Source organism: Pongo pygmaeus, chromosome 2 (genome assembly GCF_028885625.2).
Source record: "Pongo pygmaeus isolate AG05252 chromosome 2, NHGRI_mPonPyg2-v2.0_pri, whole genome shotgun sequence".
In the NCBI taxonomy this organism is placed as follows: Eukaryota; Metazoa; Chordata; class Mammalia; order Primates; family Hominidae; genus Pongo; species Pongo pygmaeus.
In genome coordinates, this window is record NC_085930.1 from 139,177,722 (window position 1) to 139,191,484 (window position 13,763).

At 41.4% G+C, this 13,763-nt stretch overlaps 1 protein-coding gene across 1 annotated transcript in view; it reads left to right on the top strand.

Moving 5' to 3' along the window:
• The first annotated feature begins 492 nt into the window (after positions 1-492).
• The window catches only part of COL6A6 (collagen type VI alpha 6 chain), a 167,624-nt gene continuing 154,353 nt past the window's right edge, over positions 493-13,763 (top strand). The window contains exon 1 of the mRNA XM_054483246.2: positions 493-519. The gene's annotated coding sequence lies outside the window, so the exon portion shown is untranslated. The remainder of the gene's footprint in view (positions 520-13,763) is intronic.

Below are 13,763 nucleotides of genomic sequence, written 5' to 3' on the forward strand. Positions count from 1 at the left end.
CCGGATCTGCACGCCCTGCCTATCTTTGGGGTGCAGAGAAGGCGCATACCATGAAAGCCCCAACTTCCCCTCTTTCTTTTCTCCCACGGTCGGGACCTTAGGGTAGGAGTTTCAAGAGGGGAGAAGCCGGTGGAGCAGTAACAGCCCTCATAATGTCTCCAGTCCCGCTTCCGTCACCTCCCTAAGGCTGCTCCCCCCTCCCGGGGGACGTGCGCTGGGCCCGGGGCCGCCGGGGCGGGGAAGGGTCGGGCCCGGGGCGGGGAGAAGCGTTTATATGTCGTCGAGGGGCGTGGGAGCTGCCACCCGCTTGCCTGCGGGACACCGGAGTCAAGAGGCTGCCCATGCCGCTGCCTGTCTGTTCCACGGTTCCGAGGTCTCCACGGTCTCCCCGCGCGCGGCAGGCGGCACCAAACTCAGTGCTCCTGGCGGTGCGCTCTGCCCGCACAGTGCGCGTCCAGAGGAAATCGGCCCCGGGCTTTGGAAGTGCGGGGCTGGGGGCTGCATAGAAGCTTCCCCAAGGTAAGTCCAGGAGCCAACGCTGGGACAGCAAGAGCCAGAACTAGGTTTACAAGTGATCAGTAGTTGGATGGGAGGGACCGGCCAGAATAGAGGAGGCTGCATGAGAAAGACTGCGGTGGAAAGAAATAAGTGAATTTCAGAAGCTCAAAATCTCCTCCTTTGGCTTTTCTCCTCCTCCAAACAAGAGTAGCTGCCCTCACCTCGTCTTTCTTTTAATTTTTCGCATCTGACTGTTGAAGAACCTACAGCACACTCTTGTCATTCTCTGCTCCCATCTCCGCGTCTCCCACCGCGCACCAGGGCGCCTCCTGAGAGGTGCGTCACCCAACACTGTGCCTCACAGCACAGGGTCTGGCGAGTGGCATTTAGAGTGGACCACTCACGGAAACAAATGAATGGAGTTAATCAGGGTGAGTCAGGAAAAGTGACTCCCAAGCCTGTACATTCCCAGCCTGTACTTTTGTTCTCGCACTTCACACAAATTTATTAAAGAGGGTTGGACTTTTACTGCTGTCTGAGGGGAGGAAGGAAAGCAGAGAAAATGCACCCTTTTCTCAATTCCCAGAAACATTCTGCTCTGAGCGGAACCCCAACTACCTGGCTCAGTATCAACCGTGCAAGTAATTTTGAAGAGGAGAGGAGGCAGGCTGGAAGAGGAAAAAAAATGTTAAAACTAGGAAGTGATTTTCTTTTCTTTTTTGTCCTTTTGTGACAAGGATTTCTCATTCCTCTTGTTAAAAGTCTACTCTATGGATATATTTAAAGAGGACCTTTGCCAGTGGATGGGTGTGGGGGTGATAGGAGAGAGGGGTGGTGACGGTGATTAGGAATATCTGAGACAGTAAAAATCCTAACACTTGTGGCAGGAAGGATATCAGAAGTCTTCTGTTAAGAATTCTATAGTTACAGAATTCAGCAGTCATGTTACTTTTTCTAAACTAATCTATTTAATGAGTAGTATTTTTAATATAAAATGTTCAATGTTAAATTTATTGTTCAGTGTCTTCATAGAGGAAGTCACTTACATAAAAATCCTGAAACTTCTAAATAATGTTCTTTAAAATACACAGCCTTAGTAGTTCTTGTCTTTATAAAAGAAGTTGTCAATTAATTTCTCCCTTTTTTTGAGACGGAGTTTCGCTCTTGTTGCCCGGGCTAGAGTGCAATGGTGCCATCTCAGCTCATCGCAACCTCCGCCTCCCGGGTTCAAGCGATTCTCCTGCCTCAGCCTCCCGAGTAGCTGGGATTACAGGCATAAGCCACCACGCCCGGCTAATTTTGTATTTTTAGTAGAGACGGGGTTTCTCCATTTTGGTCAGGTTGGTCTCGAACTCTTGACCTTAGGTGATCCGCCCGCCTCAGCCTCCCAAAGTGCTGGGATTACAGCAATTTCTCCCTCATTTTATTCCAAAATATTAGAAGTGCAGAGGAGAGAAAAAGAAGGAGAAAAAAAAAAAATACCGTGCCTCAAAAGAAGTGTGTTTTGGATGTTGTGCCACGTGAAATCAAATTTTATAATGCTCATGAAAGATGTTAGGTTAAGCCTTCATTGGAGAATCACCTTTGGCTTTTATATTTTAGTAATTAAAAAAATTTAATTTTGCTAAATTTTTTGTGAACCAATTCTCCGGAAATACTATTGTTGAATATAAAATACTTGCAATTTTCGGTTTTTCCATTCCCTTCAGATAGTCTGAATTTCAGAAAGTTTCGGTATTTTGAATATTTTGCAGAAAATATTTATTTATCTGTATAGACAGTACCAAGAGCATCTAATTAAGTCACGAAATGAAGATCAGGTTGTAAAAATTATGAATAAAAATTGGTGCATTATTTAGTAATCTCTATACTTAGTACACTATAAAGTCCCACTAATATAATGGTCTTAAAAATGACTAAAAAGAACTTCTCTGTCAGTAAATATCCGCTGGCCCTGGAATTTCTCAAAAATATGGGTTTGTGAGCTGGACCCCCTGCAAATATATAAAAGTGATCCAGACTAATGATTATGTGTTGTAATCTAAGAACACTCATTCCTACAGTCCTAAGAAAGAAGTAGGAAGATTAGATTTTCTATGCTTCTTCTTATGCTTCTAAAAGATTCATGAATATCACTTTTCCGGGGTGATTGTTGGCCAAAATTATTTTTTTCCTTTCCTGACCTTATTGTCATTATTTAAAGTAGAAGGTGGATTAGCTTTGCTCTCCAACAGGTCTAGATTCAAGTTATAGACAAACTCAAACAATGCAGTTATCTCTCTGAGTCTTATTCTTGTCACCTGTCACATAGGGCAGTGATATCTACCTACCTCACAGGGGTGTATGGGAAGAAAACAAGATCTTTGTGAAACGCCAAGCACAAGTGCTCAATAAATGAGGACAACGGTGATGGCGATGGCGGTGGTAAAGCCATCATCATCATTAAATCAGGCAAATAGAATTGTTTCCAATAATTTAGTTAATATTGAGCCCAATTTTATCCTGTGTTCTGACCTCACTCAAACACTTTGTTTCCATGGAGTGTAATACATGATTAACAGAAACGAATGATCCACCAAACATTGTAATCTCCTTGGAAGTGTTCCAGTTTCTAGAGATCATGGAGATCATTTAGGGCCTGTCACTCTGGCATGCTGCTATCCTGGAAGAGATGTTTGAGGATTGTGGCTGTTTTGCTTTTACTACAGATTTCTTCATATCTTAGGCTTTAGCATTTGAGGAGACCTTTCTGTGAGGGTCAAATTATGCATGCAGGTAGGAGGCTTTTAAAAGTGCACTCAATGTTTTAATTTCTTTAGCTAATGCTTTTGCAATAATAAAAATGTCTTTCTACTTTCAGCAGAAGAGTATTATATTTAGATTTTCTGAATTTTAAAGCAGTTACCAAAAGCAACGCTAAGTTTTTCAAAGGAATTTAAAAGGCATAAATGATCCTTTACAAAACAAACAGTGACTAAAGGCCAAACTTTCTAAATGAACAAATAACTGAGTCTTATTCTCACTTCCTCTTCTGTTTCCTCACCCTCCTTCCAAAACTGGTTTTTTCTTGAGGTGACCCCAAGGCCTTGGCATGGAAATTTAGAGGAGATTACCACATAAAAATAGATACCATTAGCTAACATAAGTCATGTGCAGAAGAAAAGATCTTTTGTGTCTCTTGTATCCCTAATGCTTCTCACAATACCTAGCACTTAGTAGGTATTCAGTAATATTTGGTAAGTGAAGGACTTAAAATTTCAAAATTCTGGCTAAATTATGCGTCTCATGTAAAGCTGTAGCAGTTGCACTTAGAAAATCCAGTAACATGCAAAATCTCAGGGAAAATTCCTAACGTGAAAAATCTCGGGACAAGATAAAGGAGGCAGTATCATCTTTGTGTCTCTACTTCTGAAGTTCAGTCTTACTAAAACACCTGGTCTATCATTACTGACTCTAAATCTTATCTTTATGAGCTATTTTGATTTACTGACATAACCCTAAAAACTAATACATTTAACAGTCCCGAAGAACAAATCTAAGGAGATGTACTCATTTAATTTTGGAATGATGAGAAAATTTTTCCCCAAATGCTCAACTGGTAGAGGGGAGGGAAGAAGAATAGAATATACAAACCAATTTAGTCTTGCAAATGTAAAGCTCAATATTCTCCTTAAGTCACAAAGCACAAATAAATATACATGTAACCATTTTAAAACCATTTACAGTTAAGGACGTGAACATTGATTCGACTCTAAAATATTTTTGTATTGCTCTAAGTACTGTATCCTACACTTTAGAGGGGAAAGATTTTGCCAGAGTTAGTTGGCAAAGGCATTTGTGTTGGCTTGAAAAACCATAAGCTAATCACTTATTTAGTCCGTTAAAAACAACTTGATTAATGTTTGGTAAGAAATTCTGACTAAAATTCTCCATTATATGCTTCCAAATACAATAGAACTTTGAAGATCATAAGCAAGTCACAGTCATATTTGGCTATTACAGTTTGTTATAAAACAATCCCACAGTATGTCAAATGGTCTGTGTACCATATTTTCATACCCCTACCTCATCCTAAGCCAGCATGTGCAGTTAACTTTATAATCTTGTTTACTTTCACATTTTCTCTGGGACAGCTAGAAACTTTAATGTGAAGAAGATGACATTATACACTGTAGCAGATTCCCTCAATGTCCAGGCTTTTCTCCTCTCTGCTGGCTACAGATGATGTGAGGGCCCCGCCCATATTTTCCCACTGTGTTCATTCTTTCAGTGCATGCTGGAGGCTTCTTACTTCAAGCACTGTGACTCTATCTGAGGGCTTTATCGGGCCTTGCGAGCCTGCCTGACCCACGTGGGGTAGGCCAGAAGTGCCTGGGAGTAAACACCCCTGGAGCAATACCTTACCCAATAAATGTGTGTAAATGTGAGTAAATGTGTGTAAACGTGAGTAAATACCCCACTTTCTCACATCTTAGGTGAGGCAACTTTTGAGGTATGAACCATACATTCCTCCAGAGGTACCCAATGGAACCGAGCTCCAGCTGCTCATAGCGGTAACCTACCTGCTCATTAACATTGACTTTTTTCCCTTCTCTGTCTCACTTCTCCACTCCTTTACCAGGAGTCACCTCCCAAATAAACTAATTGTATGAATTCTTGTCCAGGGTCTGCTTTTGGGAGAACCCAGTCTACCTTAAACTTTTTGGCTATTTCAGTAAATGCAGTATAGGTTATACTGCAGTAAACTAAGTATAGCTTACACTTAGCCAAGTGGACTATAGATGCCATTCTAGCCAAAAAGTAAATCATGAATGGAATTCTTGCTTTCCACAGTGGAGAACAGAATTTTGTCTGTAGCTAATACTGTTTCATTGGTGTCTTGGTGTCTTGTTTCACTTGTATCTTATTGGTCATAAATGGATCCTAAATTCTCATCACCTTCTTGGAAACTGTCATGGGACATGGAGGGAGATATCAGTGAAGATTTGGTGTGACTCCAGAACAATGAGGGTTTGGTGTGATCCCATAATTAGAGAAATATCACAAAGAACACATTCTGCTCATGTTATGTAAAGAGGTTCTGGAAAGTGGTTCAAACACATGCTCAGTGAAGATAAGGCTGGGCCCTTTATTTTCCTGCTGGGTGTTCCCATCCCCTTCACAGGTTGGGTCACCATTTATTTATCAGTGATTTTCTAATCCATATCGCCAGGCCAGACCTCTGCTAAGAACTCCAGTCCCAGATATCTAACTGCCCACAAGGCACTTGAAGATTTATTTGCACCACAAATCCAACAGGTCCCAAATGGTACTCGTTCTCTTCCCCTAAACTCTCCCCTCTTCCTGTGAATGGCACAACCCGGTGGCCCCATCAGAAAACTTCGAAGTAGCCTTGAGGATCTGTCCTTCTCTCTTCATCAACAATCCCATCTAATCAGTCTCCAAGTCTTACAAATTTAATTTCCTAACAATCTCTACAAACTTCTCTCCATTCTCCTTGTCATCACTGCATTTCCAAAACACCGTCATCTATTTCACTCAACACCAGCCTCCTAGTGTCCCTCCCTGCATCTAGTCATGCCCCTGTTCTAGCATTTTCCACACTCCAGCCTGAAAACATCTGCTCACACTTTTCTCTGGTTAAAATGCTCCAATGGCTTTAGATAAAATCCAAAATCCTTATCCTGGTTGAAAATCCTCCCACCACTCCACCTTAGCCACTTCTGCATCATGCCTTCTTATTTTGTTCCCACTACTCCAAGTCCTCTAGTTCTTTAGGGAGACCTTGCTCTCTCTCACCTCCTGCCATTTGCATTTTGGAATTTCTTCTACCTAAAACCATATTCTCCAGACTCTCAACCTGGCTAACTGCTTCTCTCCCTTTAGAACTTAGCTACTATGTTCATTCCTTGAGAAAAAGCATTACTGGACCCCCTTACTAGGAAACGTGCCCTTCCCTGGATCCCCACAATAGCCTGGGCTTCCTTAGCCATATCGCTCTCCCACTAAAAGCTCTATTTCTTAGTCTTTCATGTTCACCAGACTGCCTTCAGTGCTAGCTACTGAAGTATCTGTTGTATGAATAATGAGCTGAAATCAGGTTCCTTACTAGATGATGATCATGGGCAAGTCACCTAACTTATCTGAACTTCAGTTTTCTCATCAAAGTGGAAATAATATTCAAGCACAGGGTGTTTGAGAGGAGTTGATGAAATTGTGGATCTGGGGTTCCTGACACCTAAGTTGGTGCTCAATAAATAGAAGTTATTTTGGATTCAGCAAGGTAGAACTAGGCTTGTCTTGCCTCATGATGTTTTGAGACAGTAAAGGCTACATCCTGGAAGGTGTAAGTTAAAGGGGCACTTTGATGTAGCAGCTCTGGGAGGAACCCAGAGGGAGGAAAGTATCATTTAGCTAAAAGCTAAAAGGTCTTTTAAAACCTTTCAAGAGGTGTGTTTTTGGAAATACAAATGATATAACAACATATAATGGCATCTAATTCCCTCACAGTTTCTTCCAGTCTTTCTCCTTGAGTTTCAATATCTGCATTTCCTGGATTAATGCCATGAATCCAATTTCTAAACTGAGATTTTTTTTTCAAGAGTTCTGCCTTAATTAGTTATTCCCCGCTCCTCCTTGGTTTTTTTTTTCCCCCTTCTCCATGATTACTGTCATCAGTCTGAAATGGCACCATTAAGCACCTAATCTTTGAGCCTCCAGGGAACTGTCATCAAAATGCTCAGGAACCTAGATGTACATTTACAGGCAATGTAACTGGGTAGAGGCAAGCACTAAACAAGTTCCTGGGCTTGCACTGGTGAATGATGAAGGCAGAGAATTTCTTAGCTTTTAGTAGAGAGGTGAATTAAGTACATAATTGGGGTGGAAATTGGGATAATAGCACCTCAGGGAGCTGTCTGCACATTTTAAGGGCTTTTGGGTATTTAGTAAGTTACTGCTTTGATGCACTTACCTAATAGTCCATAGCAAAACGGTTTTCAAGTTCACTGGGCCAGAGGTGCCCTGCCCCACCCGAAACATACAAAGTGTATAAATTCCTTTTTTTCTATATATCCTAACAATTTGGGAATACATAGTCACTTGTAAGTAACAGTCAGTATACTCAGAAAAATAGGCAAAATGGTGGTTAATGGTGTTTTCTATGTTGGAGTTCCACCTCATTTTCTTGGATAGGCTTGAATAGAGAAATTCATAAATATGTATTCGTAGCTGCAAAATTCTTTAAGTAGTTGCCTTTTTACTTCCAAAAGCATGAAGGACTTTATTTGTCTGTTTATTTTATTTCTCAGTGCTCTATCAAGTCTTTAAATTTCTTCATGGAGAAAGCAGCAATTAGGCAATAGATGTTCCTATGTCATCTCAATCAGCAGTAGCAAAAGTTGTTAAGTTGGGCAGTGTGCTGGGCACCGATTGCATGATTCCATGCCTTCCATCCCTGCTAAACTCCCCCTTGAGAAAGGAGATATGCACTGTGGATGCAGAGCTGAAGCCATGCCACTAACTGCAGCCACTAAGCAATTTTGGGCTGGGATAGAAATACCCTAGGGAAAAAGAGATGAATGGCTTCAGCTCTTCACAAGGTGGGTCTTTGAATACTCCAATCCAGAGTTTTCTACATCAATGAACTCAGCACTTATTAAACATATTATATACATTATCACATTTAATCCTTACAACAACCCATTATCCTGCTTTCATAAATGAGAGTCCAGGATTTCAAGGTTCATCAATTGCTCAAGATCACAGCTGGCCAATGAAAGAGATTTGAATTCTGGATGTGGTTAAAATTCAGGCCTTGATACTGCTATCTGTATATTCTGCCAGGTAATCTGGAAAATGTGTGCTTCAAAAGCCTAGAAACTTCTAACGTGGATAAAATTTAGATCCCTGGATGCTCAGAATAACAGTTCAAAAGTTGTATTTTTCATGGTAAAAGGAAATTTTGACTCAGTATTTTTTAGAAGAGGGAAAAAAGGGAGACTGCTAACATTGTGAACATAAAGTCTCAAAATGGCGATGTTTGAGAAGTCACTCAGTGGCTTGGATCTCTGTCATTGAAATTGACTTTGGTAAATAGTTTCAAAAGTCCATTCTCCTTTTTTTGCTGTTTGACTTTTTATAGAATCCTAGAATTTCAGAGCAGAAATGGATCTTACAAATTGTTTCAAGTATTTTTAAGCAAAAGTGATTGGTTCTTCCTCTACGCTCTCCCACAATTAAAATCTTTTCATGAATTCTTGTCGATCTTGGGAAAACGACAGAAATCATGAGTAGGTCCTGCAAAGCTGTGAATGGCCTGGACGCTTCCTCTCTTCCAGTCTCATTCAGTGCCATGCTCCCCTTCTCTCCCTGTGTTCTATTTATACTAGACTTCCTTTGCTTCCTTGACCACGCCATTCTCCTTCTTGCCACGAGAACTTTGCATCAGCTATCCTCCCTTCCTGGAACATCACATTCCTCCTGGGCTAGTTAACTCTCACCATTCCTTCATCATTAGCTCAAACAGCATTCCCTCAAAGAAGCCTTCCCTGGACTTTCCAAGTTAATCAGTTCTCCTTATTATGTAGTGATATATGTCATCACAGTGTATAATAATTCAACAAATAGGTATTAAGCATTTTTTTATGTACAAATCCTATTCTAGGTTCTGGAAAACAAGACAAAGTCCCTGCTCCAAGGAGGATATAAACAATAGAGAAGTCAATAAATGACTTATAGGTAGTATTCCATGCTACCTTAATTAAGAAATTAATTGTGGAGCTAATGACTGACTATAAAGAAGATGGGAGGTAATTTTGGATGGGATGGTCAGGGAGGATTCTCTGGGGAGGTGACATTTGAGCAGAGATCTGAGTGAATATGGGAGGAAAATATGAGTCCCTCTTTGTGAAGTCGGGTAGGGGGACACTTCCAAGCAGGAACAACTTTGGCTTGTTGATGAAATGCAAGGAGACCATAGTGGCTGGAGTGGAGGGAATGAGGAGAGTAAAGATGAGATCAAAGATCACATGGGCATGGCTCACATTATTAAGAGCCTTATGGACTGGTGTAAGGAATTGGAATTTAGCCTAAGTGTGATGAAAAGTCACTAGAGATTTTGAACATAGGTGCACCAATCTAATTTATGATCTTCAAAGATCCCTCTGATTGCTGTGTGAAGGATCTATGAAGAAGGACAAGGGTCAGGTACTGTTAGTGCAGTAGTTCAGCCAAGAAGTGATGGTGGCAGTGATGTGGTTTGCAGCTGGTGCAAAGTGGTTAGATTTAAAACATGTTTTGAAGTACTGTTGACAAGACTTGCTGATGGATTGGCTCAGGAGTTTCAGAGAAACCTCTTTTTTACATGTATCACAGTTGTAACTTTACACTTATTCATGTAATTCTTTAATCAGTACCTTATAGTTTCAAAGGACTATATGCTCCATGAGATTAAAAAAATGTCTGTTTTTACTTTTCATTGCATACCTACTGCCTGACTGCCTACCAGGTGATAGATGCTTAATAAATATTACTTGAATGAAGGCATGAATAAGTGAATGGATAAATACATAAACTAAAACAATCTTCTTCTATAGATAAGGAAAATGGGTCTCCAAGAGTTTAAGTTAAGGAAATGGCCTTAGGCCTCTCAGCTCAGACTAGAACCCCTGTCTCTACATTCCTCTTTTAGGCTACTTTTCCTCTTGCAGTAGAGCCACTGTGAACCTCATACTCTTTTACTGCAGGGAGGGAAGGGTTGCCAAAATGTTTCAAAAACTCCTAATGGATAACTAGTCTGTTTAGCCTGGCACTCACCAATGACAGTCAAGAGTTATTCTAATCACCTTTGAGGCTCTGTTGAGGCACCTCGAGTCTATGACACTTTTTTCTCTTCTTTGACCTTGTTTTCTTCTCCAGTAAAGATAACTAATCTTAACTCACTATTGGTAAGTGTTATGATTAGGACCCAAAAGAGGTCAGCCTAAGCCATCTGATTTGTGTCCTGTTTTGAAAGACACTATAGGTCTTTAGGCAAGAGCAGCTGGTGTGCTTAATCTTTATATAAGAAGGTAGCCATTCAAAAATGTTCAGCGCCCCCTGCCAAGGGCATTTTGAAGAAAATCAGTGGAGGCAAGCTGTGATTAAGAGGGAAAGGAGAATAGAATACAATTAAGAGTCTCCTCTGTTCTCTTGGAAGACAAAGCCTGCCTGAAATGTAACTTTCCCAAGCAATGATCACATCCTTGGCACTCTGCCTTTCTAATTAAATTGCTGATACATATATATGGATATTTCATTTAATGAACAGCTGGTAAAATTGGATCCTTGCTCTGCAGAGGTTTACCAAAGCACTTCATAGTTTCGGTGTGATTGAATACTTATCATTTACCCCAGAATACAAAAAGAGGAAATTAAACCTGACCTAGCTGCTTATCATCTGGGACCTTCTAGGCTGCATCCCCCATGGTCAGCATAGTAACTTTATCTGTTGTTTCCCATCAAGTTGCTTCCAATGTTACTTTTCCTTTTTTGTTGTTGTTGTTGTTTTTGTTGCCCTCCTCTTGGAAGCAACACCTGGTGTGCTTTTACGTTTTTCAGAGCTGTTTCTGATGCTCTGAGACCCAAACCCTTATGAGGTTTCCAGGAGACAGACATTGAAGAGATAAACACTCAGATGAAAGCTTAATCATAGATTTGAGATATGCTATGAAAAATAATAAGATGCTATGAGTGAAAAATCTCAGAGGGAACCTAAGTTAATAAGGACAGAAGGAAAGGACCTCCTTGAGGCAGCAGCATTGCAATGAAGACTTGGAGACAAGGACTGAGCAGGAACAAGGAAAGAGGAACAAAAAGGTTGCCAGAGAGGGTGGCAGTGGGCATGGAGCAGGGCTTTTCAAACTTTGATGGGCATGCGGATCACCTGGGGACCTTGTTAAATTGTTATTCTAATTCAGTAGGACAGGTGATCCTGCATTTCTGACCCCCAGTGATGCTGATCATGCTGATCTGAGGACCACTCTTTAAGTAGCAATGGAATAGGGCAAGGGTTGCAAAGTTTTTCTATAAAGAGTGAGATAATAAACATTTTAGACTTTGCAGGTCATACTGTCTCTGTTGCAACTACTCAGCTGTGCCATTGTAGTGTAAACGCAGTCGTAGATAGTACATAAGTGAATGGGTATGGGTGTGTTCCGGTAAAGCTTTAGCAAAGCAGAGCATCATTTTGGCTCACACACCATAGTTTTCTGACTCCTGGGGTAGAATCAGGTGGTATTGGTTCTTAGGTTCAGATGCACATTAAAATCACCTGGGTTTGAATAATTACCCACCAGGTTCCTATTTCAGATCAATAAAATTAGAATCACTGGGGATGGGACTGAGGCACTGATAGACTTAAAAAGCTCCCCAGGTAAGCTGGGAGCAGTGGCTCACGCCTATAATCCCAGCACTTTGGGAGGCCTTAGGCCAGTGGATCACAAGGTCGGAAGATCGTAAACCATCCTGGCTAACACGGTGCTAAACCCCGTCTCTCCTAAAACTATAAAAAATTAGCCAGGCGTGGTGGGCACCTGTAGTCCCAGCAACTCGGGAGGCTGAGGCATGAGAATGACGTGAACCCGGGAGCCGGAGCTTGCAGTGAGCCGAGATCGTGCCGCCACTGCACTCCAGCATGGGCAACATCCCCAGGTGATGCCAAGGTGCAGCCTGGGCTGAGAGCCACTCTGGGCCTCAATCTCATTTGATAGCCCCTTATTCTCTTTGCCCTAGGAGATAGGTAAGGCAAAATGACTCCATCTTTTCTTAATTCTGAGAAATCATCAGTTGACTAATAGCTTTCAATAAAGAGGGGAAAAACACAGCAGGAAATGTAAAAAAAAAAAAAAAAAAAAGCAGCAGGAAGTGTACAAATCTCTAGTAACACACATCCTGATTTCATGCATGTTAAAATAGGGGTGGAGTGGAAATGTTCACTCTGAATTCAGGAAATATGGTATTTTCATCCCTAGTATACAGATGAGGAAAATGGAGCACAGAAAACGTATTATGCAGATTGTATGATGATGTGCCAGGGAGACACAGGCAACCTATTGTGACTTAGCTTGCTGAACTGCTTAAGCTCTTCTGTTCCCTCTGGGCCTTTCCAGGTACATGCTGATCTTCCTGCCTTGGACATACTTCCTCACCTCATTACAATCACCTGTTTAATTTCTGCTTCTCCTTCAAGTCTTCTCCTCAGCTTAGTCATTTGCTTTTTCTGAGGCATCTTTCCTGGTCCCATACCCAGGGAAGGGGCCCCTGCTGGGAGCACCTGTAGCCCTTAGTGAGGTTCTCTATTAAAGCCAGATCTCTTTCTGTTGACAAAAATTTAACCTCCTGGCCCTGGAAAAGTTCATGAGGGAAAGGACCATGACTGCCTTGTCATTTTATCTCCAACACCTGGTATATAGCAGGGGGCTCAGTGAATTTTTGAGGATTGCATGAACTCAGTCCCCCTCCTCAGCAGAGGGCAGCACAGTGGTTTAGAGGAGTGGTCCTCAAAGTGTGGTCCTCAGCCCTTCCGTATTAGCATCACCTGGAACGTTGTTTGATATGCAAATCCTTAGGCTCACCATGACCTACTGATTCAGAGTCTCTGGGGCTGTGGCCCAGCCATCTGTGTTTCAGTCTAGCCCTCCTGGCGATTCTGAGGCTTGTTTCAGTGTGAGGATCACAGGTTAGGGTATGGACTCTGAAGCCAGACTGCCTGGCTTCGAAACCCTGGCTCTGTTGCTTAAAAACTGTTTGGCTCTGGAAAATTTACATCACCTTTCTGTACCTCAGCATTCTCATCTATAAAATGGAGTTGATAAAAATACTGTCTGAAGCTTGTTCCAGTGTGAGGACCATGGATTAGGGTATGGACTCTGAAGCCAGACTGCCTGGCCTCAAAACCCTGGCTTTTTTGCTTAAAAACCATTTGGCTCTGGAAAATTTACATCGCCTTTCTGTACCTCAGCATTCTCATCTATCAAATGGAGCTGATAAAAATACTAGTAGCTACCTGAGTTGGATTAAATGAGATAAACAACCTAGAGCTGTTAACACAGCACTGCTCAAAGTAAGTGGTGAAAATATGTTAACTGTTAGTATTATTAACTGTGCAACTCTGGGAAAATTTATTCTTTGAGTTTTATTTCCTTTATCTTTAAAACAAGGATTAAATTTGCCTCACAGGGTTTTGAAAGTTAAATGCTTATAATATGTTAGGTTGCTTAACCTTT